The sequence below is a fragment of the Coffea arabica genome, chromosome 11e, assembly GCF_036785885.1.
Source record: "Coffea arabica cultivar ET-39 chromosome 11e, Coffea Arabica ET-39 HiFi, whole genome shotgun sequence".
Lineage (NCBI taxonomy): Eukaryota > Viridiplantae > Streptophyta > Magnoliopsida > Gentianales > Rubiaceae > Coffea > Coffea arabica.
Genome location: NC_092331.1, coordinates 34,269,617 through 34,288,697, shown reverse-complemented (window position 1 = coordinate 34,288,697; position 19,081 = coordinate 34,269,617). Strand labels below are relative to the sequence as shown.

Here is a 19,081-nt window from a genome sequence, read left to right as displayed (position 1 = left end):
CGACGATCCGGGCTTTGATCGAGCCGTACCGTTCCTGATTTGTCTCGCGCCTTCAGATCCTCCTTCACGCTTCGACAAGAAGCAAAATATTAAGCAATCGTTCCGACGGAGCTAAATTACTACAGGATAAAGAACGAATAGGAAATTTGGATTTCGAAACAAAAAAGAGAGGGGTGCAACACGAGGACTTCCCAGGGGGTCACCAATCCAAGTACTACTCTCGCCCAAACACGCTTAATTTCGAAGTTCTGATGGGATCCGGCGCATTAGTGCTGGTATGATCGCACCCGCCATATTCCTTTCGCTTTATTCTTTTAAACTACCCCGTCCTGCGAAGCAGTGTAGCTTTTCTAGACCGAAATTCATTTTAAGCGTCAATTCAAGCATTTTCCTATTATCCTTTTATTTATTTGCTTTCATATTTTTTTTTGTTATTGATTTGCCCCCTGTTTTTTTCCATCATCCCGCAACTCTAAATTATCATGAAATCAATCCTTCACGCTTGCGCTGATACATTTGCGCCGATAAATTTGAGCGACGATCCGGGCTTTGATCGAGCCGTACCGTTCTTGATTTGTCTCGCGCCTTCAGATCCTCCTTCACGCTTCGACAAGAAGCAAAATAATAAGCAATCGTTCCGACGGAGCTAAATTACTACAGGATAAAGAACGAATAGGAAATTTGGATTTCGAAACAAAAAAGAGAGGGGTGCAACACGAGGACTTCCCAGGGGGTCACCAATCCAAGTACTACTCTCGCCCAAACACGCTTAATTTCGAAGTTCTGATGGGATCCGGTGCATTAGTGCTGGTATGATCGCACCCGCCATATTCCTTTCGCTTTATTCTTTTAAACTACCCCGTCCTGCGAAGCAGTGTGGCTTTTCTAGACCGAAATTCATTTTAAGCGTCAATTCAAGCATTTTCCTATTATCCTTTTATTTATTTGCTTTCACATTTTTTTTTGTTATTGATTTGCCCCCTGTTTTTTTCCATCATCCCGCAACTCTAAATTATCATGAAATCAATCCTTCACGCTTGCGCTGATACATTTGCGCCGACAAATTTGAGCGACGATCCGGGCTTTGATCGAGCCGTACCGTTCCTGATTTGTCTCGCGCCTTCAGATCCGCCTTCATGCTTTGAGAAGAAGCAAAATATAAAGCAATCGTTCCGAAGGACCTAAATTACTACAGGATAAAGAACGAATAGAAAATTTGAATTTCGAAACAAAAAAGAGAGGGGTGCAACAAGAGGAATTCCCAGGGGGTCACCCATCCTAGTACTACTCTCGCCCAAGCATGCTTAACTTCGGAGTTCTGATGGGATCCGGTGCATTAGTGCTGGTATGATCGCACCCGCCATGTTCCTTTCGCTTTATTCTTTTAAACTACCCCGTCTTGCGAAGCAGTGTGGCGTTTCTAGACCGAAATTCATTTTAAGCGTCAATTCAAGCATTTTCCTATTATCCTTTTATTTATTTGCTTTCATATTTTTTTTTGTTATTGATTTGCCCCCTGTTTTATTCCATCATCCCGCAACTCTAAATTATCATGAAATCAATCCTTCACGCTTGCGCTGATACATTTGCGCCGACAAATTTGAGCGACTATCCGGGCTTTGATCGAGCCGTACCGTTCCTGATTTGCCTCGCGCCTTCAGATCCTCCTTCACGCTTCGACAAGAAGCAAAATATTAAGCAATCGTTCCGACGGAGCTAAATTACTACAGGATAAAGAACGAATAGGAAATTTGGATTTCGAAACAAAAAAGAGAGGGGTGCAACACGAGGACTTCCCAGGGGGTCACCAATCCAAGTACTACTCTCGCCCAAACACGCTTAATTTCGAAGTTCTGATGGGATCCGGTGCATTAGTGCTGGTATGATCGCACCCGCCATATTCCTTTCGCTTTATTCTTTTAAACTACCCCGTCCTGCGAAGCAGTGTAGCTTTTCTAGACCGAAATTCATTTTAAGCGTCAATTCAAGCATTTTCCTATTATCCTTTTATTTATTTGCTTTCATATTTTTTTTTGTTATTGATTTGCCCCCTGTTTTTTTCCATCATCCCGCAACTCTAAATTATCATGAAATCAATCCTTCACGCTTGCGCTGATACATTTGCGCCGATAAATTTGAGCGACGATCCGGGCTTTGATCGAGCCGTACCGTTCCTGATTTGTCTCGCGCCTTCAGATCCTCCTTCACGCTTCGACAAGAAGCAAAATAATAAGCAATCGTTCCGACGGAGCTAAATTACTACAGGATAAAGAACGAATAGGAAATTTGGATTTCGAAACAAAAAAGAGAGGGGTGCAACACGAGGACTTCCCAGGGGGTCACCAATCCAAGTACTACTCTCGCCCAAACACGCTTAATTTCGAAGTTCTGATGGGATCCGGTGCATTAGTGCTGGTATGATCGCACCCGCCATATTCCTTTCGCTTTATTCTTTTAAACTACCCCGTCCTGCGAAGCAGTGTGGCTTTTCTAGACCGAAATTCATTTTAAGCGTCAATTCAAGCATTTTCCTATTATCCTTTTATTTATTTGCTTTCATATTTTTTTTTTGTTATTGATTTGCCCCCTGTTTTTTTCCATCATCCCGCAACTCTAAATTATCATGAAATCAATCCTTCACGCTTGCGCTGATACATTTGCGCCGACAAATTTGAGCGACGATCCGAGCTTTGATCGAGCCGTACCGTTCCTGATTTGTCTCGCGCCTTCAGATCCTCCTTCACGCTTCGACAAGAAGCAAAATATTAAGCAATCGTTCCGACGGAGCTAAATTACTACAGGATAAAGAACGAATAGGAAATTTGGATTTCGAAACAAAAAAGAGAGGGGTGCAACACGAGGACTTCCCAGGGGGTCACCAATCCAAGTACTACTCTCGCCCAAACACGCTTAAATTCGAAGTTCTGATGGGATCCGGTGCATTAGTGCTGGTATGATCGTACCCGCCATATTTCTTTCGATTTATTCTTTTAAACTACCCCGTCCTGCGAAGCAGTGTGGCTTTTCTAGACCGAAATTCATTTTAAGCGTCAATTCAAGCATTTTCCTATTATCCTTTTATTTATTTGCTTTCATATTTTTTTTTTGTTATTGATTTGCACCCTGTTTTTTTCCATCATCCCGCAACTCTAAATTATCATGAAATCAATCCTTCACGCTTGCGCTGATACATTTGCGCCGACAAATTTGAGCGACGATCCGGGCTTTGATCGAGCCGTACCGTTCCTGATTTGTCTCGCGCCTTCAGATCCTCCTTCACGCTTCGACAAGAAGCAAAATATTAAGCAATCGTTCCGACGGAGCTAAATTACTACAGGATAAAGAACGAATAGGAAATTTGGATTTCGAAACAAAAAAGATAGGGGTGCAACACGAGGACTTCCCAGGGGGTCACCAATCCAAGTACTACTCACGCCCAAACACGCTTAATTTCGAAGTTCTGATGGGATCCGGTGCATTAGTGCTGGTTTGATCGCACCCGCCATATTCCTTTCCCTTTATTCTTTTAAACTACCCCGTCCTGCGAAGCAGTGTAGCTTTTCTAGACCGAAATTCATTTTAAGCGTCAATTCAAGCATTTTCCTATTATCCTTTTATTTATTTGCTTTCATATTTTTTTTTGTTATTGATTTGCCCCCTGTTTTTTTCCATCATCCCGCAACTCTAAATTATCATGAAATCAATCCTTCACGCTTGCGCTGATACATTTGCGCCGACAATTTGAGCGACGATCCGGGCTTTGATCGAGCCGTACCGTTCCTGATTTGTCTCGCGCCTTCAGATCCTCCTTCACGCTTCGACAAGAAGCAAAATATTAAGCAATCGTTCCGACGGAGCTAAATTACTACAGGATAAAGAACGAATAGGAAATTTGGATTTCGAAACAAAAAAGAGAGGGGTGCAACACGAGGACTTCCCAGGGGGTCACCAATCCAAGTACTACTCTCGCCCAAACACGCTTAATTTCGAAGTTCTGATGGGATCCGGTGCATTAGTGCTGGTATGATCACACCCGCCATATTCCTTTCGCTTTATTCTTTTAAACTACCCCGTCCTGCGAAGCAGTGTAGCTTTTCTAGACCGAAATTCATTTTAAGCGTCAATTCAAGCATTTTCCTATTATCCTTTTATTTATTTGCTTTCATATTTTTTTTTGTTATTGATTTGCCCCCTGTTTTTTTCCATCATCCCGCAACTCTAAATTATCATGAAATCAATCCTTCACGCTTGCGCTGATACATTTGCGCCGATAAATTTGAGCGACGATCCGGGCTTTGATCGAGCCGTACCGTTCTTGATTTGTCTCGCGCCTTCAGATCCTCCTTCACGCTTCGACAAGAAGCAAAATAATAAGCAATCGTTCCGACGGAGCTAAATTACTACAGGATAAAGAACGAATAGGAAATTTGGATTTCGAAACAAAAAAGAGAGGGGTGCAACACGAGGACTTCCCAGGGGGTCACCAATCCAAGTACTACTCTCGCCCAAACACGCTTAATTTCGAAGTTCTGATGGGATCCGGTGCATTAGTGCTGGTATGATCGCACCCGCCATATTCCTTTCGCTTTATTCTTTTAAACTACCCCGTCCTGCGAAGCAGTGTGGCTTTTCTAGACCGAAATTCATTTTAAGCGTCAATTCAAGCATTTTTCTATTATCCTTTTATTTATTTGCTTTCATATTTTTTTTTTGTTATTGATTTGCCCCCTGTTTTTTTCCGTCATCCCGCAACTCTAAATTATCATGAAATCAATCCTTCACCCTTGCGCTGATACATTTGCGCCGACAAATTTGAGCGACGATCCGGGCTTTGATCGAGCCGTACCGTTCCTGATTTGTCTCGCGCCTTCAGATCCTCCTTCACGCTTCGACAAGAAGCAAAATATTAAGCAATCGTTCCGACGGAGCTAAATTACTACAGGATAAAGAACGAATAGGAAATTTGGATTTCGAAACAAAAAAGAGAGGGATGCAACACGAGGACTTCCCAGGGGGTCAACAATCCAAGTACTACTCTCGCCCAAACACGCTTAATTTCGAAGTTCTGATGGGATCCGGTGCATTAGTGCTGGTATGATCGCACCCGCCATATTCCTTTCGCTTTATTCTTTTAAACTACCCCGTCCTGCGAAGCAGTGTGGCTTTTCTAGACCGAAATTCATTTTAAGCGTCAATTCAAGCATTTTCCTATTATCCTTTTATTTATTTGCTTTCATATTTTTTTTTGTTATTGATTTGCCCCCTGTTTTTTTCCATCATCCCGCAACTCTAAATTATCATGAAATCAATCCTTCACGCTTGCGCTGATACATTTGCGCCGACAAATTTGAGCGACTATCCGGGCTTTGATCGAGCCGTACCGTTCCTGATTTGTCTCGCGCCTTCAGATCCTCCTTCACGCTTCGACAAGAAGCAAAATATTAAGCAATCGTTCCGACGGAGCTAAATTACTACAGGATAAAGAACGAATAGGAAATTTGGATTTCGAAACAAAAAAGCGAGGGATGCAACACGAGGACTTCCCAGGGGGTCACCAATCCAAGTACTACTCTCGCCCAAACACGCTTAATTTCGAAGTTCTGATGGGATCCGGTGCATTAGTGCTGGTATGATCGCACCCGCCATATTCCTTTCGCTTTATTCTTTTAAACTACCCCGTCCTGCGAAGCAGTGTAGCTTTTCTAGACCGAAATTCATTTTAAGCGTCAATTCAAGCATTTTCCTATTATCCTTTTATTTATTTGCTTTCATATTTTTTTTTGTTATTGATTTGCCCCCTGTTTTTTTCCATCATCCCGCAACTCTAAATTATCATGAAATCAATCCTTCACGCTTGCGCTGATACATTTGCGCCGACAAATTTGAGCGACGATCCGGGCTTTGATCGAGCCGTACCGTTCCTGATTTGTCTCGCGCCTTCAGATCCTCCTTCACGCTTCGACAAGAAGCAAAATATTAAGCAATCGTTCCGACGGAGCTAAATTACTACAGGATAAAGAACGAATAGGAAATTTGGATTTCGAAACAAAAAAGAGAGGGGTGCAACACGAGGACTTCCCAGGGGGTCACCAATCCAAGTACTACTCTCGCCCAAACACGCTTAATTTCGAAGTTCTGATGGGATCCGGTGCATTAGTGCTGGTATGATCGCACCCGCCATATTCCTTTCGCTTTATTCTTTTAAACTACCCCGTCCTGCGAAGCAGTGTAGCTTTTCTAGACCGAAATTCATTTTAAGCGTCAATTCAAGCATTTTCCTATTATCCTTTTATTTATTTGCTTTCATATTTTTTTTGTCATTGATTTGCCCCCTGTTTTTTTCCATCATCCCGCAACTCTAAATTATCATGAAATCAATCCTTCACGCTTGCGCTGATACATTTGCGCCGACAAATTTGAGCGACGATCCGGGCTTTGATCGAGCCGTACCGTTCCTGATTTGTCTCGCGCCTTCAGATCCGCCTTCATGCTTCGAGAAGAAGCAAAATATAAAGCAATCGTTCCGAAGGACCTAAATTACTACAGGATAAAGAACGAATAGAAAATTTGAATTTCGAAACAAAAAAGAGAGGGGTGCAACAAGAGGAATTCCCAGGGGGTCACCCATCCTAGTACTACTCTCGCCCAAGCATGCTTAACTTCGAAGTTCTGATGGGATCCGGTGCATTAGTGCTGGTATGATCGCACCCGCCATGTTCCTTTCGCTTTATTCTTTTAAACTACCCCGTCCTGCGAAGCAGTGTGGCGTTTCTAGACCGAAATTCATTTTAAGCGTCAATTCAAGCATTTTCGTATTATCCTTTTATTTATTTGCTTTCATATTTTTTTTTGTTATTGATTTGCCCCCTGTTTTTTTCCATCATCCCGCAACTCTAAATTATCATGAAATCAATCCTTCACGCTTGCGCTGATACATTTGCGCCGACAAATTTGAGCGACTATCCGGGCTTTGATCGAGCCGTACCGTTCCTGATTTGTCTCGCGCCTTCAGATCCTCCTTCACGCTTCGACAAGAAGCAAAATATTAAGCAATCGTTCCGATGGAGCTAAATTACTACAGGATAAAGAACGAATAGGAAATTTGGATTTCGAAACAAAAAAGAGAGGGGTGCAACACGAGGACTTCCCAGGGGGTCACCAATCCAAGTACTACTCTCGCCCAAACACGCTTAATTTCGAAGTTCTGATGGGATCCGGTGCATTAGTGCTGGTATGATCGCACCCGCCATATTCCTTTCGCTTTATTCTTTTAAACTACCCCGTCCTGCGAAGCAGTGTGGCTTTTCTAGACCGAAATTCATTTTAAGCGTCAATTCAAGCATTTTCCTATTATCCTTTTATTTATTTGCTTTCATATTTTTTTTTTGTTATTGATTTGCCCCCTGTTTTTTTCCATCATCCCGCAACTCTAAATTATCATGAAATCAATCCTTCACGCTTGCGCTGATACATTTGCGCCGACAAATTTGAGCGACGATCCGGGCTTTGATCGAGCCGTACCGTTCCTGATTTGTCTCGCGCCTTCAGATCCGCCTTCATGCTTCGAGAAGAAGCAAAATATTAAGCAATCGTTCCGACGGAGCTAAATTACTACAGGATAAAGAACGAATAGGAAATTTGGATTTCGAAACAAAAAAGAGAGGGATGCAACACGAGGACTTCCCAGGGGGTCACCAATCCAAGTACTACTCTCGCCCAAACACGCTTAATTTCGAAGTTCTGATGGGATCCGGTGCATTAGTGCTGGTATGATCGCACCCGCCATATTCCTTTCGCTTTATTCTTTTAAACTACCCCGTCCTGCGAAGCAGTGTGGCTTTTCTAGACCGAAATTCATTTTAAGCGTCAATTCAAGCATTTTCCTATTATCCTTTTATTTATTTGCTTTCACATTTTTTTTTGTTATTGATTTGCCCCCTGTTTTTTTCCATCATCCCGCAACTCTAAATTATCATGAAATCAATCCTTCACGCTTGCGCTGATACATTTGCGCCGACAAATTTGAGCGACGATCCGGGCTTTGATCGAGCCGTACCGTTCCTGATTTGTCTCGTGCCTTCAGATCCGCCTTCATGCTTCGAGAAGAAGCAAAATATAAAGCAATCGTTCCGAAGGACCTAAATTACTACAGGATAAAGAACGAATAGAAAATTTGAATTTCGAAACAAAAAAGAGAGGGGTGCAACAAGAGGAATTCCCAGGGGGTCACCCATCCTAGTACTACTCTCGCCCAAGCATGCTTAACTTCGGAGTTCTGATGGGATCCGGTGCATTAGTGCTGGTATGATCGCACCCGCCATGTTCCTTTCGCTTTATTCTTTTAAACTACCCCGTCTTGCGAAGCAGTGTGGCGTTTCTAGACCGAAATTCATTTTAAGCGTCAATTCAAGCATTTTCCTATTATCCTTTTATTTATTTGCTTTCATATTTTTTTTTGTTATTGATTTGCCCCCTGTTTTATTCCATCATCCCGCAACTCTAAATTATCATGAAATCAATCCTTCACGCTTGCGCTGATACATTTGCGCCGACAAATTTGAGCGACTATCCGGGCTTTGATCGAGCCGTACCGTTCCTGATTTGTCTCGCGCCTTCAGATCCTCCTTCACGCTTCGACAAGAAGCAAAATATTAAGCAATCGTTCCGACGGAGCTAAATTACTACAGGATAAAGAACGAATAGAAAATTTGGATTTCGAAACAAAAAAGAGAGGGGTGCAACACGAGGACTTCCCAGGGGGTCACCAATCCAAGTACTACTCTCGCCCAAACACGCTTAATTTCGAAGTTCTGATGGGATCCGGTGCATTAGTGCTGGTATGATCGCACCCGCCATATTCCTTTCGCTTTATTCTTTTAAACTACCCCGTCCTGCGAAGCAGTGTGGCTTTTCTAGACCGAAATTCATTTTAAGCGTCAATTCAAGCGTTTTCCTATTATCCTTTTATTTATTTGCTTTCACATTTTTTTTTGTTATTGATTTGCCCCCTGTTTTTTTCCATCATCCCGCAACTCTAAATTATCATGAAATCAATCCTTCACGCTTGCGCTGATACATTTGCGCCGACAAATTTGAGCGACGATTCGGGCTTTGATCGAGCCGTACCGTTCCTGATTTGTCTCGCGCCTTCAGATCCGCCTTCATGCTTCGAGAAGAAGCAAAATATAAAGCAATCGTTCCGAAGGACCTAAATTACTACAGGATAAAGAACGAATAGAAAATTTGAATTTCGAAACAAAAAAGAGAGGGGTGCAACAAGAGGAATTCCCAGGGGGTCACCCATCCTAGTACTACTCTCGCCCAAGCATGCTTAACTTCGGAGTTCTGATGGGATCCGGTGCATTAGTGCTGGTATGATCGCACCCGCCATGTTCCTTTCGCTTTATTCTTTTAAACTACCCCGTCTTGCGAAGCAGTGTGGCGTTTCTAGACCGAAATTCATTTTAAGCGTCAATTCAAGCATTTTCCTATTATCCTTTTATTTATTTGCTTTCATATTTTTTTTTGTTATTGATTTGCCCCCTGTTTTATTCCATCATCCCGCAACTCTAAATTATCATGAAATCAATCCTTCACGCTTGCGCTGATACATTTGCGCCGACAAATTTGAGCGACTATCCGGGCTTTGATCGAGCCGTACCGTTCCTGATTTGTCTCGCGCCTTCAGATCCTCCTTCACGCTTCGACAAGAAGCAAAATATTAAGCAATCGTTCCGACGGAGCTAAATTACTACAGGATAAAGAACGAATAGAAAATTTGGATTTCGAAACAAAAAAGAGAGGGGTGCAACACGAGGACTTCCCAGGGGGTCACCAATCCAAGTACTACTCTCGCCCAAACACGCTTAATTTCGAAGTTCTGATGGGATCCGGTGCATTAGTGCTGGTATGATCGCACCCGCCATATTCCTTTCGCTTTATTCTTTTAAACTACCCCGTCCTGCGAAGCAGTGTGGCTTTTCTAGACCGAAATTCATTTTAAGCGTCAATTCAAGCATTTTCCTATTATCCTTTTATTTATTTGCTTTCATATTTTTTTTTTGTTATTGATTTGCCCCCTGTTTTTTTCCATCATCCCGCAACTCTAAATTATCATGAAATCAATCCTTCACGCTTGCGCTGATACATTTGCGCCGACAAATTTGAGCGACGATCCGAGCTTTGATCGAGCCGTACCGTTCCTGATTTGTCTCGCGCCTTCAGATCCTCCTTCACGCTTCGACAAGAAGCAAAATATTAAGCAATCGTTCCGACGGAGCTAAATTACTACAGGATAAAGAACGAATAGGAAATTTGGATTTCGAAACAAAAAAGAGAGGGGTGCAACACGAGGACTTCCCAGGGGGTCACCAATCCAAGTACTACTCTCGCCCAAACACGCTTAATTTCGAAGTTCTGATGGGATCCGGTGCATTAGTGCTGGTATGATCGCACCCGCCATATTCCTTTCGCTTTATTCTTTTAAACTACCCCGTCCTGCGAAGCAGTGTGGCTTTTCTAGACCGAAATTCATTTTAAGCGTCAATTCAAGCATTTTCCTATTATCCTTTTATTTATTTGCTTTCATATTTTTTTTTTGTTATTGATTTGCACCCTGTTTTTTTCCATCATCCCGCAACTCTAAATTATCATGAAATCAATCCTTCACGCTTGCGCTGATACATTTGCGCCGACAAATTTGAGCGACGATCCGGGCTTTGATCGAGCCGTACCGTTCCTGATTTGTCTCGCGCCTTCAGATCCTCCTTCACGCTTCGACAACAAGCAAAATATTAAGCAATCGTTCCGACGGAGCTAAATTACTACAGGATAAAGAACGAATAGGAAATTTGGATTTCGAAACAAAAAAGAGAGGGGTGCAACACGAGGACTTCCCAGGGGGTCACCAATCCAAGTACTACTCTCGCCCAAACACGCTTAATTTCGAAGTTCTGATGGGATCCGGTGCATTAGTGCTGGTTTGATCGCACCCGCCATATTCCTTTCCCTTTATTCTTTTAAACTACCCCGTCCTGCGAAGCAGTGTAGCTTTTCTAGACCGAAATTCATTTTAAGCGTCAATTCAAGCATTTTCCTATTATCCTTTTATTTATTTGCTTTCATATTTTTTTTTTGTTATTGATTTGCCCCCTGTTTTTTTCCATCATCCCGCAACTCTAAATTATCATGAAATCAATCCTTCACGCTTGCGCTGATACATTTGCGCCGACAAATTTGAGCGACGATCCGGGCTTTGATCGAGCCGTACCGTTCCTGATTTGTCTCGCGCCTTCAGATCCTCCTTCACGCTTCGACAAGAAGCAAAATATTAAGCAATCGTTCCGACGGAGCTAAATTACTACAGGATAAAGAACGAATAGGAAATTTGGATTTCGAAACAAAAAAGAGAGGGGTGCAACACGAGGACTTCCCAGGGGGTCACCAATCCAAGTACTACTCTCGCCCAAACACGCTTAATTTCGAAGTTCTGATGGGATCCGGTGCATTAGTGCTGGTATGATCGCACCCGCCATATTCCTTTCGCTTTATTCTTTTAAACTACCCCGTCCTGCGAAGCAGTGTAGCTTTTCTAGACCGAAATTCATTTTAAGCGTCAATTCAAGCATTTTCCTATTATCCTTTTATTTATTTGCTTTCATATTTTTTTTGTCATTGATTTGCCCCCTGTTTTTTTCCATCATCCCGCAACTCTAAATTATCATGAAATCAATCCTTCACGCTTGCGCTGATACATTTGCGCCGACAAATTTGAGCGACGATCCGGGCTTTGATCGAGCCGTACCGTTCCTGATTTGTCTCGCGCCTTCAGATCCGCCTTCATGCTTCGAGAAGAAGCAAAATATAAAGCAATCGTTCCGAAGGACCTAAATTACTACAGGATAAAGAACGAATAGAAAATTTGAATTTCGAAACAAAAAAGAGAGGGGTGCAACAAGAGGAATTCCCAGGGGGTCACCCATCCTAGTACTACTCTCGCCCAAGCATGCTTAACTTCGAAGTTCTGATGGGATCCGGTGCATTAGTGCTGGTATGATCGCACCCGCCATGTTCCTTTCGCTTTATTCTTTTAAACTACCCCGTCCTGCGAAGCAGTGTGGCGTTTCTAGACCGAAATTCATTTTAAGCGTCAATTCAAGCATTTTCGTATTATCCTTTTATTTATTTGCTTTCATATTTTTTTTTGTTATTGATTTGCCCCCTGTTTTTTTCCATCATCCCGCAACTCTAAATTATCATGAAATCAATCCTTCACGCTTGCGCTGATACATTTGCGCCGACAAATTTGAGCGACGATCCGGGCTTTGATCGAGCCGTACCGTTCCTGATTTGTCTCGCGCCTTCAGATCCGCCTTCATGCTTCGAGAAGAAGCAAAATATAAAGCAATCGTTCCGAAGGACCTAAATTACTACAGGATAAAGAACGAATAGAAAATTTGAATTTCGAAACAAAAAAGAGAGGGGTGCAACAAGAGGAATTCCCAGGGGGTCACCCATCCTAGTACTACTCTCGCCCAAGCATGCTTAACTTCGGAGTTCTGATGGGATCCGGTGCATTAGTGCTGGTATGATCGCACCCGCCATGTTCCTTTCGCTTTATTCTTTTAAACTACCCCGTCTTGCGAAGCAGTGTGGCGTTTCTAGACCGAAATTCATTTTAAGCGTCAATTCAAGCATTTTCCTATTATCCTTTTATTTATTTGCTTTCATATTTTTTTTTGTTATTGATTTGCCCCCTGTTTTATTCCATCATCCCGCAACTCTAAATTATCATGAAATCAATCCTTCACGCTTGCGCTGATACATTTGCGCCGACAAATTTGAGCGACTATCCGGGCTTTGATCGAGCCGTACCGTTCCTGATTTGTCTCGCGCCTTCAGATCCTCCTTCACGCTTCGACAAGAAGCAAAATATTAAGCAATCGTTCCGACGGAGCTAAATTACTACAGGATAAAGAACGAATAGAAAATTTGGATTTCGAAACAAAAAAGAGAGGGGTGCAACACGAGGACTTCCCAGGGGGTCACCAATCCAAGTACTACTCTCGCCCAAACACGCTTAATTTCGAAGTTCTGATGGGATCCGGTGCATTAGTGCTGGTATGATCGCACCCGCCATATTCCTTTCGCTTTATTCTTTTAAACTACCCCGTCCTGCGAAGCAGTGTGGCTTTTCTAGACCGAAATTCATTTTAAGCGTCAATTCAAGCATTTTCCTATTATCCTTTTATTTATTTGCTTTCATATTTTTTTTTTGTTATTGATTTGCCCCATGTTTTTTTCCATCATCCCGCAACTCTAAATTATCATGAAATCAATCCTTCACGCTTGCGCTGATACATTTGCGCCGACAAATTTGAGCGACGATCCGAGCTTTGATCGAGCCGTACCGTTCCTGATTTGTCTCGCGCCTTCAGATCCTCCTTCACGCTTCGACAAGAAGCAAAATATTAAGCAATCGTTCCGACGGAGCTAAATTACTACAGGATAAAGAACGAATAGGAAATTTGGATTTCGAAACAAAAAAGAGAGGGGTGCAACACGAGGACTTCCCAGGGGGTCACCAATCCAAGTACTACTCTCGCCCAAACACGCTTAATTTCGAAGTTCTGATGGGATCCGGTGCATTAGTGCTGGTATGATCGCACCCGCCATATTCCTTTCGCTTTATTCTTTTAAACTACCCCGTCCTGCGAAGCAGTGTGGCTTTTCTAGACCGAAATTCATTTTAAGCGTCAATTCAAGCATTTTCCTATTATCCTTTTATTTATTTGCTTTCATATTTTTTTTTTGTTATTGATTTGCACCCTGTTTTTTTCCATCATCCCGCAACTCTAAATTATCATGAAATCAATCCTTCACGCTTGCGCTGATACATTTGCGCCGACAAATTTGAGCGACGATCCGGGCTTTGATCGAGCCGTACCGTTCCTGATTTGTCTCGCGCCTTCAGATCCTCCTTCACGCTTCGACAACAAGCAAAATATTAGGCAATCGTTCCGACGGAGCTAAATTACTACAGGATAAAGAACGAATAGGAAATTTGGATTTCGAAACAAAAAAGAGAGGGCTGCAACACGAGGACTTCCCAGGGGGTCACCAATCCAAGTACTACTCTCGCCCAAACACGCTTAATTTCGAAGTTCTGATGGGATCCGGTGCATTAGTGCTGGTTTGATCGCACCCGCCATATTCCTTTCCCTTTATTCTTTTAAACTACCCCGTCCTGCGAAGCAGTGTAGCTTTTCTAGACCGAAATTCATTTTAAGCGTCAATTCAAGCATTTTCCTATTATCCTTTTATTTATTTGCTTTCATATTTTTTTTTTGTTATTGATTTGCCCCCTGTTTTTTTCCATCATCCCGCAACTCTAAATTATCATGAAATCAATCCTTCACGCTTGCGCTGATACATTTGCGCCGAAAAATTTGAGCGACGATCCGGGCTTTGATCGAGCCGTACCGTTCCTGATTTGTCTCGCGCCTTCAGATCCTCCTTCACGCTTCGACAAGAAGCAAAATATTAAGCAATCGTTCCGACGGAGCTAAATTACTACAGGATAAAGAACGAATAGGAAATTTGGATTTCGAAACAAAAAAGAGAGGGGTGCAACACGAGGACTTCCCAGGGGGTCACCAATCCAAGTACTACTCTCGCCCAAACACGCTTAATTTCGAAGTTCTGATGGGATCCGGTGCATTAGTGCTGGTATGATCGCACCCGCCATATTCCTTTCGCTTTATTCTTTTAAACTACCCCGTCCTGCGAAGCAGTGTAGCTTTTCTAGATCGAAATTCATTTTAAGCGTCAATTCAAGCATTTTCCTATTATCCTTTTATTTATTTGCTTTCATATTTTTTTTTGTTATTGATTTGCCCCCTGTTTTTTTCCATCATCCCGCAACTCTAAATTATCATGAAATCAATCCTTCACGCTTGCGCTGATACATTTGCGCCGATAAATTTGAGCGACGATCCGGGCTTTGATCGAGCCGTACCGTTCCTGATTTGTCTCGCGCCTTCAGATCCTCCTTCACGCTTCGACAAGAAGTAAAATATTAAGCAATCGTTCCGACGGAGCTAAATTACTACAGGATAAAGAACGAATAGAAAATTTGGATTTCGAAACAAAAAAGAGAGGGGTGCAACACGAGGACTTCCCAGGGGGTCACCAATCCAAGTACTACTCTCGCCCAAACACGCTTAATTTCGAAGTTCTGATGGGATCCGGTGCATTAGTGCTGGTATGATCGCACCCGCCATATTCCTTTCGCTTTATTCTTTTAAACTACCCCGTCCTGCGAAGCAGTGTGGCTTTTCTAGACCGAAATTCATTTTAAGCGTCAATTCAAGCGTTTTCCTATTATCCTTTTATTTATTTGCTTTCACATTTTTTTTTGTTATTGATTTGCCCCCTGTTTTTTTCCATCATCCCGCAACTCTAAATTATCATGAAATCAATCCTTCACGCTTGCGCTGATACATTTGCGCCGACAAATTTGAGCGACGATCCGGGCTTTGATCGAGCCGTACCGTTCCTGATTTGTCTCGCGCCTTCAGATCCGCCTTCATGCTTCGAGAAGAAGCAAAATATAAAGCAATCGTTCCGAAGGACCTAAATTACTACAGGATAAAGAACGAATAGAAAATTTGAATTTCGAAACAAAAAAGAGAGGGGTGCAACAAGAGGAATTCCCAGGGGGTCACCCATCCTAGTACTACTCTCGCCCAAGCATGCTTAACTTCGGAGTTCTGATGGGATCCGGTGCATTAGTGCTGGTATGATCGCACCCGCCATGTTCCTTTCGCTTTATTCTTTTAAACTACCCCGTCTTGCGAAGCAGTGTGGCGTTTCTAGACCGAAATTCATTTTAAGCGTCAATTCAAGCATTTTCCTATTATCCTTTTATTTATTTGCTTTCATATTTTTTTTTGTTATTGATTTGCCCCCTGTTTTATTCCATCATCCCGCAACTCTAAATTATCATGAAATCAATCCTTCACGCTTGCGCTGATACATTTGCGCCGACAAATTTGAGCGACTATCCGGGCTTTGATCGAGCCGTACCGTTCCTGATTTGTCTCGCGCCTTCAGATCCTCCTTCACGCTTCGACAAGAAGCAAAATATTAAGCAATCGTTCCGACGGAGCTAAATTACTACAGGATAAAGAACGAATAGAAAATTTGGATTTCGAAACAAAAAAGAGAGGGGTGCAACACGAGGACTTCCCAGGGGGTCACCAATCCAAGTACTACTCTCGCCCAAACACGCTTAATTTCGAAGTTCTGATGGGATCCGGTGCATTAGTGCTGGTATGATCGCACCCGCCATATTCCTTTCGCTTTATTCTTTTAAACTACCCCGTCCTGCGAAGCAGTGTGGCTTTTCTAGACCGAAATTCATTTTAAGCGTCAATTCAAGCATTTTCCTATTATCCTTTTATTTATTTGCTTTCATATTTTTTTTTTGTTATTGATTTGCCCCCTGTTTTTTTCCATCATCCCGCAACTCTAAATTATCATGAAATCAATCCTTCACGCTTGCGCTGATACATTTGCGCCGACAAATTTGAGCGACGATCCGGGCTTTGATCGAGCCGTACCGTTCCTGATTTGTCTCGCGCCTTCAGATCCTCCTTCACGCTTCGACAAGAAGCAAAATATTAAGCAATCGTTCCGACGGAGCTAAATTACTACAGGATAAAGAACGAATAGGAAATTTGGATTTCGAAACAAAAAAGAGAGGGGTGCAACACGAGGACTTCCCAGGGGGTCACCAATCCAAGTATTACTCTCGCCCAAACACGCTTAATTTCGAAGTTCTGATGGGATCCGGTGCATTAGTGCTGGTATGATCGCACCCGCCATATTCCTTTCGCTTTATTCTTTTAAACTACCCCGTCCTGCGAAGCAGTGTGGCTTTTCTAGACCGAAATTCATTTTAAGCGTCAATTCAAGCATTTTCCTATTATCCTTTTATTTATTTGCTTTCATATTTTTTTTTTGTCATTGATTTGCCCCCTGTTTTTTTCCATCATCCCGCAACTCTAAATTATCATGAAATCAATCCTTCACGCTTGCGCTGATACATTTGCGCCGACAAATTTGAGCGACGATCCGGGCTTTGATCGAGCCGTACCGTTCCTGATTTGTCTCGCGCCTTCAGATCCGCCTTCATGCTTCGAGAAGAAGCAAAATATAAATCAATCGTTCCGAAGGACCTAAATTACTACAGGATAAAGAAAGAATAGAAAATTTGAATTTCGAAACAAAAAAGAGAGGGGTGCAACAAGAGGAATTCCCAGGGGGTCACCCATCCTAGTACTACTCTCGCCCAAGCATGCTTAACTTCGGAGTTCTGATGGGATCCGGTGCATTAGTGCTGGTATGATCGCACCCGCCATGTTCCTTTCGCTTTATTCTTTTAAACTACCCCGTCCTGCGAAGCAGTGTGGCGTTTCTAGACCGAAATTCATTTTAAGCGTCAATTCAAGCATTTTCCTATTATCCTTTTATTTATTTGCTTTCATATTTTTTTTTTGGTATTGATTTGCCCCCTGTTTTTTTCCATCATCCCGCAACTCTAAATTATCATGAAATCAATCCTTCACGCTTGCGCTGATACATTTGCGCCGACAAATTTGAGCGACGATCCGGGCTTTGATCGAGCCGTACCGTTCCTGATTTGTCTCGCGCCTTCAGATCCGCCTTCATGCTTCGAGAAGAAGCAAAATATTAAGCAATCGTTCCGACGGAGCTAAATTACTACAGGATAAAGAACGAATAGGAAATTTGGATTTCGAAACAAAAAAGAGAGGGATGCAACACGAGGACTTCCCAGGGGGTCACCAATCCAAGTACTACTCTCGCCCAAACACGCTTAATTTCGAAGTTCTGATGGGATCCGGTGCATTAGTGCTGGTATGATCGCACCCGCCATATTCCTTTCGCTTTATTCTTTTAAACTACCCCGTCCTGCGAAGCAGTGTGGCTTTTCTAGACCGAAATTCATTTTAAGCGTCAATTCAAGCATTTTCCTATTATCCTTTTATTTATTTGCTTTCACATTTTTTTTTGTTATTGATTTGCCCCCTGTTTTTTTCCATCATCCCGCAACTCTAAATTATCATGAAATCAATCCTTCACGCTTGCGCTGATACATTTGCGCCGACAAATTTGAGCGACGATCCGGGCTTTGATCGAGCCGTACCGTTCCTGATTTGTCTCGCGCCTTCAGATCCGTCTTCATGCTTCGAGAAGAAGCAAAATATAAAGCAATCGTTCCGAAGGACCTAAATTACTACAGGATAAAGAACGAATAGAAAATTTGAATTTCGAAACAAAAAAGAGAGGGGTGCAACAAGAGGAATTCCCAGGGGGTCACCCATCCTAGTACTACTCTCGCCCAAGCATGCTTAACTTCGGAGTTCTGATGGGATCCGGTGCATTAGTGCTGGTATGATCGCACCCGCCATGTTCCTTTCGCTTTATTCTTTTAAACTACCCCGTCCTGCGAAGCAGTGTGGCTTTTCTAGACCGAAATTCATTTTAAGCGTCAATTCAAGCATTTTCCTATTATCCTTTTATTTATTTGCTTTCATATTTTTTTTTGTTATTGATTTGCCCCCTGTTTTATTCCATCATCCCGCAACTCTAAATTATCATGAAATCAATCCTTCACGCTTGCGCTGATACATTTGCGCCGACAAATTTGAGCGACTATCCGGGCTTTGATCGAGCCGTACCGTTCCTGATTTGTCTCGCGCCTTCAGATCCTCCTTCACGCTTCGACAAGAAGCAAAATATTAAGCAATCGTTCCGACGGAGCTAAATTACTACAGGATAAAGAACGAATAGAAAATTTGGATTTCGAAACAAAAAAGAGAGGGGTGCAACACGAGGACTTCCCAGGGGGTCACCAATCCAAGTACTACTCTCGCCCAAACACGCTTAATTTCGAAGTTCTGATGGGATCCGGTGCATTAGTGCTGGTATGATCGCACCCGCCATATTCCTTTCGCTTTATTCTTTTAAACTACCCCGTCCTGCGAAGCAGTGTGGC

At 42.6% G+C, this 19,081-nt stretch overlaps 36 non-coding genes across 36 annotated transcripts; all 36 read right to left on the bottom strand.

Annotated features, from left to right (window-relative positions):
• Positions 1–170: 170 nt before the first annotated feature.
• LOC140023758 (5S ribosomal RNA) lies at positions 171–289 on the bottom strand. The gene has a single exon (XR_011827724.1). It is a non-coding gene; the product is annotated as a 5S ribosomal RNA (ribosomal RNA).
• Positions 290–705: 416 nt separating this feature from the next.
• Positions 706–824, bottom strand: LOC140022988 (5S ribosomal RNA). Its single transcript, XR_011826963.1, has one exon. It is a non-coding gene; the product is annotated as a 5S ribosomal RNA (ribosomal RNA).
• A 416-nt stretch (positions 825–1,240) lies between these two features.
• On the bottom strand, positions 1,241–1,359 carry LOC140032001 (5S ribosomal RNA). Its single transcript, XR_011835927.1, has one exon. It is a non-coding gene; the product is annotated as a 5S ribosomal RNA (ribosomal RNA).
• Positions 1,360–1,775: 416 nt separating this feature from the next.
• On the bottom strand, positions 1,776–1,894 carry LOC140022987 (5S ribosomal RNA). The gene has a single exon (XR_011826962.1). It is a non-coding gene; the product is annotated as a 5S ribosomal RNA (ribosomal RNA).
• Positions 1,895–2,310: 416 nt separating this feature from the next.
• On the bottom strand, positions 2,311–2,429 carry LOC140022986 (5S ribosomal RNA). The gene has a single exon (XR_011826961.1). It is a non-coding gene; the product is annotated as a 5S ribosomal RNA (ribosomal RNA).
• A 417-nt stretch (positions 2,430–2,846) lies between these two features.
• On the bottom strand, positions 2,847–2,965 carry LOC140024604 (5S ribosomal RNA). The gene has a single exon (XR_011828580.1). It is a non-coding gene; the product is annotated as a 5S ribosomal RNA (ribosomal RNA).
• Positions 2,966–3,382: 417 nt separating this feature from the next.
• On the bottom strand, positions 3,383–3,501 carry LOC140024072 (5S ribosomal RNA). Its single transcript, XR_011828044.1, has one exon. It is a non-coding gene; the product is annotated as a 5S ribosomal RNA (ribosomal RNA).
• A 415-nt stretch (positions 3,502–3,916) lies between these two features.
• On the bottom strand, positions 3,917–4,035 carry LOC140023708 (5S ribosomal RNA). Its single transcript, XR_011827676.1, has one exon. It is a non-coding gene; the product is annotated as a 5S ribosomal RNA (ribosomal RNA).
• Positions 4,036–4,451: 416 nt separating this feature from the next.
• Positions 4,452–4,570, bottom strand: LOC140022985 (5S ribosomal RNA). Its single transcript, XR_011826960.1, has one exon. It is a non-coding gene; the product is annotated as a 5S ribosomal RNA (ribosomal RNA).
• A 417-nt stretch (positions 4,571–4,987) lies between these two features.
• Positions 4,988–5,106, bottom strand: LOC140024382 (5S ribosomal RNA). Its single transcript, XR_011828355.1, has one exon. It is a non-coding gene; the product is annotated as a 5S ribosomal RNA (ribosomal RNA).
• A 416-nt stretch (positions 5,107–5,522) lies between these two features.
• On the bottom strand, positions 5,523–5,641 carry LOC140023692 (5S ribosomal RNA). Its single transcript, XR_011827660.1, has one exon. It is a non-coding gene; the product is annotated as a 5S ribosomal RNA (ribosomal RNA).
• A 416-nt stretch (positions 5,642–6,057) lies between these two features.
• LOC140022984 (5S ribosomal RNA) lies at positions 6,058–6,176 on the bottom strand. The gene has a single exon (XR_011826959.1). It is a non-coding gene; the product is annotated as a 5S ribosomal RNA (ribosomal RNA).
• A 415-nt stretch (positions 6,177–6,591) lies between these two features.
• Positions 6,592–6,710, bottom strand: LOC140032321 (5S ribosomal RNA). The gene has a single exon (XR_011836247.1). It is a non-coding gene; the product is annotated as a 5S ribosomal RNA (ribosomal RNA).
• A 416-nt stretch (positions 6,711–7,126) lies between these two features.
• Positions 7,127–7,245, bottom strand: LOC140022982 (5S ribosomal RNA). Its single transcript, XR_011826957.1, has one exon. It is a non-coding gene; the product is annotated as a 5S ribosomal RNA (ribosomal RNA).
• Positions 7,246–7,662: 417 nt separating this feature from the next.
• On the bottom strand, positions 7,663–7,781 carry LOC140023691 (5S ribosomal RNA). The gene has a single exon (XR_011827659.1). It is a non-coding gene; the product is annotated as a 5S ribosomal RNA (ribosomal RNA).
• A 416-nt stretch (positions 7,782–8,197) lies between these two features.
• Positions 8,198–8,316, bottom strand: LOC140032000 (5S ribosomal RNA). Its single transcript, XR_011835926.1, has one exon. It is a non-coding gene; the product is annotated as a 5S ribosomal RNA (ribosomal RNA).
• Positions 8,317–8,732: 416 nt separating this feature from the next.
• Positions 8,733–8,851, bottom strand: LOC140022981 (5S ribosomal RNA). Its single transcript, XR_011826956.1, has one exon. It is a non-coding gene; the product is annotated as a 5S ribosomal RNA (ribosomal RNA).
• Positions 8,852–9,267: 416 nt separating this feature from the next.
• LOC140031999 (5S ribosomal RNA) lies at positions 9,268–9,386 on the bottom strand. Its single transcript, XR_011835925.1, has one exon. It is a non-coding gene; the product is annotated as a 5S ribosomal RNA (ribosomal RNA).
• Positions 9,387–9,802: 416 nt separating this feature from the next.
• On the bottom strand, positions 9,803–9,921 carry LOC140022980 (5S ribosomal RNA). Its single transcript, XR_011826955.1, has one exon. It is a non-coding gene; the product is annotated as a 5S ribosomal RNA (ribosomal RNA).
• Positions 9,922–10,338: 417 nt separating this feature from the next.
• Positions 10,339–10,457, bottom strand: LOC140022979 (5S ribosomal RNA). Its single transcript, XR_011826954.1, has one exon. It is a non-coding gene; the product is annotated as a 5S ribosomal RNA (ribosomal RNA).
• Positions 10,458–10,874: 417 nt separating this feature from the next.
• LOC140023943 (5S ribosomal RNA) lies at positions 10,875–10,993 on the bottom strand. The gene has a single exon (XR_011827909.1). It is a non-coding gene; the product is annotated as a 5S ribosomal RNA (ribosomal RNA).
• A 417-nt stretch (positions 10,994–11,410) lies between these two features.
• On the bottom strand, positions 11,411–11,529 carry LOC140022978 (5S ribosomal RNA). Its single transcript, XR_011826953.1, has one exon. It is a non-coding gene; the product is annotated as a 5S ribosomal RNA (ribosomal RNA).
• A 415-nt stretch (positions 11,530–11,944) lies between these two features.
• Positions 11,945–12,063, bottom strand: LOC140032320 (5S ribosomal RNA). Its single transcript, XR_011836246.1, has one exon. It is a non-coding gene; the product is annotated as a 5S ribosomal RNA (ribosomal RNA).
• Positions 12,064–12,479: 416 nt separating this feature from the next.
• LOC140031998 (5S ribosomal RNA) lies at positions 12,480–12,598 on the bottom strand. Its single transcript, XR_011835924.1, has one exon. It is a non-coding gene; the product is annotated as a 5S ribosomal RNA (ribosomal RNA).
• A 416-nt stretch (positions 12,599–13,014) lies between these two features.
• LOC140022976 (5S ribosomal RNA) lies at positions 13,015–13,133 on the bottom strand. The gene has a single exon (XR_011826951.1). It is a non-coding gene; the product is annotated as a 5S ribosomal RNA (ribosomal RNA).
• Positions 13,134–13,550: 417 nt separating this feature from the next.
• LOC140022975 (5S ribosomal RNA) lies at positions 13,551–13,669 on the bottom strand. The gene has a single exon (XR_011826950.1). It is a non-coding gene; the product is annotated as a 5S ribosomal RNA (ribosomal RNA).
• Positions 13,670–14,086: 417 nt separating this feature from the next.
• LOC140024715 (5S ribosomal RNA) lies at positions 14,087–14,205 on the bottom strand. Its single transcript, XR_011828691.1, has one exon. It is a non-coding gene; the product is annotated as a 5S ribosomal RNA (ribosomal RNA).
• A 417-nt stretch (positions 14,206–14,622) lies between these two features.
• LOC140022974 (5S ribosomal RNA) lies at positions 14,623–14,741 on the bottom strand. Its single transcript, XR_011826949.1, has one exon. It is a non-coding gene; the product is annotated as a 5S ribosomal RNA (ribosomal RNA).
• A 416-nt stretch (positions 14,742–15,157) lies between these two features.
• Positions 15,158–15,276, bottom strand: LOC140022973 (5S ribosomal RNA). The gene has a single exon (XR_011826948.1). It is a non-coding gene; the product is annotated as a 5S ribosomal RNA (ribosomal RNA).
• Positions 15,277–15,692: 416 nt separating this feature from the next.
• On the bottom strand, positions 15,693–15,811 carry LOC140031997 (5S ribosomal RNA). Its single transcript, XR_011835923.1, has one exon. It is a non-coding gene; the product is annotated as a 5S ribosomal RNA (ribosomal RNA).
• Positions 15,812–16,227: 416 nt separating this feature from the next.
• LOC140022972 (5S ribosomal RNA) lies at positions 16,228–16,346 on the bottom strand. The gene has a single exon (XR_011826947.1). It is a non-coding gene; the product is annotated as a 5S ribosomal RNA (ribosomal RNA).
• Positions 16,347–16,763: 417 nt separating this feature from the next.
• LOC140024227 (5S ribosomal RNA) lies at positions 16,764–16,882 on the bottom strand. Its single transcript, XR_011828200.1, has one exon. It is a non-coding gene; the product is annotated as a 5S ribosomal RNA (ribosomal RNA).
• A 417-nt stretch (positions 16,883–17,299) lies between these two features.
• On the bottom strand, positions 17,300–17,418 carry LOC140031995 (5S ribosomal RNA). The gene has a single exon (XR_011835921.1). It is a non-coding gene; the product is annotated as a 5S ribosomal RNA (ribosomal RNA).
• A 417-nt stretch (positions 17,419–17,835) lies between these two features.
• On the bottom strand, positions 17,836–17,954 carry LOC140023690 (5S ribosomal RNA). The gene has a single exon (XR_011827658.1). It is a non-coding gene; the product is annotated as a 5S ribosomal RNA (ribosomal RNA).
• A 416-nt stretch (positions 17,955–18,370) lies between these two features.
• On the bottom strand, positions 18,371–18,489 carry LOC140031994 (5S ribosomal RNA). The gene has a single exon (XR_011835920.1). It is a non-coding gene; the product is annotated as a 5S ribosomal RNA (ribosomal RNA).
• A 416-nt stretch (positions 18,490–18,905) lies between these two features.
• On the bottom strand, positions 18,906–19,024 carry LOC140022971 (5S ribosomal RNA). The gene has a single exon (XR_011826946.1). It is a non-coding gene; the product is annotated as a 5S ribosomal RNA (ribosomal RNA).
• Positions 19,025–19,081: the final 57 nt, after the last annotated feature.